This window comes from Arachis ipaensis, chromosome B06 (genome assembly GCF_000816755.2).
Source record: "Arachis ipaensis cultivar K30076 chromosome B06, Araip1.1, whole genome shotgun sequence".
NCBI classification, from domain to species: domain Eukaryota; kingdom Viridiplantae; phylum Streptophyta; class Magnoliopsida; order Fabales; family Fabaceae; genus Arachis; species Arachis ipaensis.
This window is the reverse complement of record NC_029790.2, coordinates 4,542,699-4,545,283: the sequence shown is the minus strand read 5'-3', so window position 1 is coordinate 4,545,283 and position 2,585 is coordinate 4,542,699. Positions and strand designations below refer to the sequence as shown.

The following is a 2,585-nucleotide window of genomic DNA, read 5'->3' as shown; positions in this document are numbered from 1 at the left end:
TATATATATATATATATCATTATTTAAATTAATTAGTCAAATATCCATTAAAAAATAAAAAATTCATTAAATTAAAGAATTTAATCAAGATATGATGGAAATTGAACTATAAAAATTGAAATTTTGAATAATAAGTAGGGTTAGAAAACAAATTTGATGATGTTTTCGAATTGATTTCTTCATATTTATCTATTTAAGGGAATAATAATATAGATGTTTATCTCATTTAATTTACAATAAGTTTATTTCTATATGGTAATTAATTTTGTATATATATGTAATATAATTAGTATTTTTCAAACCGTGATGTTGCAATAATCGATTAATGTGGTGGATCTTATTAATCGACATGGTAATTAACACTATGAAGCAACAACGTAACCCTAGATATAGACACTTGTCATCATCACTTCATTATAAGAATGGGTCACTACACATTAGTAAAGAGCTGAGCCACACACATCTTAATCCTATCCTTTTATATATATGTGCATGTACATTGTACATTTTGTTTAATTAGAATCATCAAATAATAATGACAGCTTTATTAGAAGATTATTATGGGTAAGGGAATGGCTTTGGAGTAGAAGGCACTATATGATTCATGTAGCATCTATCACTTTATTTGAAACTTAATTTAGAATGAACCTTTTATGGCCTAAACTTTCCTTAACTATTATCATAAATGTCATGATGATATGTTAGACCCCAAAGAGTATGTGCAAAATGTGAAGTCTTCATTTTATGATATTGCCATCTCAATAAATTGCACATGTATGGCACGTACGATTTAATTTAATGGGTTATATATCTAACAAGCTTTCAATTTTTTTTATTTATTTTATACTAATTTGTTTTATCAATAAAAATTAAATTTTAGATTTTAAAATTATAGAATTTTTGATATCATATCATCAACTTATCATGTCACTTTTCAAAAAAAATGAAACCGGTAAAAAGAGACACATTCGTATCTCTAACATAGAGGAAGTAAAAAAATATAAAATATTTTCTCCTAAGCCCATAAAATATTTGCATCCTCGCATGTGGCAGTAGGACAATATGCATATATTAGAAGTCTACAATACTATGATTGTGGTGCTGGATTGACGCATGAGATGATATCATTAAAACTTAGATTGTTTCAGGACATCAAAGCATGAGAGATGTCGTTAATTAATGTAGAACACAATCCTCATTTATTTGGCAACTTAACGAAGTTAAGAAATTTGAGGTTGATCTTTGGAAAACTAAGTTTAATTTGAAAAGATATATATGGTATCAATTGATTTATGTACTTGGATCATATCATATCATCTATCGTAGCGTATTGCTTTGTACTATATATGAATTCTAATTAGTTACTTTATGTATGTTTATTTGCAAAATATAAATTTGTTATTTGTGGAACCATAAACATTGAATATTGTGTGTGACTGAAACAAGTAAGTTGGATCATCCAAAATTGGATAAACAAACTTGAACATTTACTTGAATATAATATTTCTATGTATGTATATCTAAATTATCTATTAATAAATATACATGGCATAACCGATCGTTTTAAGAAAGATTAATTAAGCAAGGGGAGTTTTTATTTATTTATTTATTTTAAGACCACAATGGTACCTTTCTGTGTCTCTCTAGAAAGGGATAGATGACCCTTAGCTTAATTATTTTACAAGAGTGCGATCATTTTTTTATGGATAATTATAGTGTACAGATTTTATTGTATAAAGATTTACAAATATTCTTTTTTTTTTTGGAAATGTCAAAAAGGATAGTTAGAGCCAAGCATGCTGTTGTAATGATTGGGCCGGGAGACCAAAAACATTTCACATAAGGCCTTGGTTATTTTAGGTGTTATTATGGATAGGAAAAACCATGATGTAGGAGGAATATATCATTGAAGAGTATATGACTCCTGAACAAAAAACAAAAGAGTATATCACCCAAATGAATATAGTAAATGTGATAGAATCTGATAGTATGGTCCTCATTCAAGCTCTGAAATCACAGGCATCAATTGCAGAAATTTAAGTTATTCTAGACGAAATATTGGATTTAGCAAGAAGCATCCCGAATTGTGAATTCATCTGGGTGCCTCAAGAAGGGAATGTCTTGGCGTACAAAGTGGCGAACCTTACACTTGACAGTACTCTTCAGCAAAATTGGTTCTTTTGCAAGCCATAATCCATTACCAACATTTTGAAAAAAGAGAATCATATGTCACTACAAATGACAAACAGATCATGAATAAGAGAATCTGATTTGGACTGGGTGCCAATAAAACTAAATCAGTAAGAATATAACATCTGTATACCTTTGCGGTCTCGGTTGAGGAGAAATGCTACTCCATCAACACCTGCATAATTGGCAGCATCAATCAAGAATGCGGTTGATTGCAGGAGAGATAGGTGTTGCTGCCAGAGAACTGGTGATTGTTGCAGCTTCGGGTTTTCTCTCTCTTCACGCTGGAGGAGGATAGCAGCATACCTGCGGGAACAAAACTTTGACTTTGTCAACGGCACGTGTGCAATGAACGGTTGCAAAGCGGAAGCTGTTGGAAAAGGAGAATGTTGAAA

At 30.3% G+C, this 2,585-nt stretch overlaps 1 long non-coding RNA gene across 1 annotated transcript; it reads right to left on the bottom strand.

Moving 5' to 3' along the window:
* Positions 1,754 to 2,579, bottom strand: LOC110263881. The gene is made up of 2 exons (XR_002349616.1): positions 2,324 to 2,579; positions 1,754 to 2,232 (listed from the first exon to the last, which is right to left on the bottom strand). It is a non-coding gene; the product is annotated as an uncharacterized LOC110263881 (long non-coding RNA).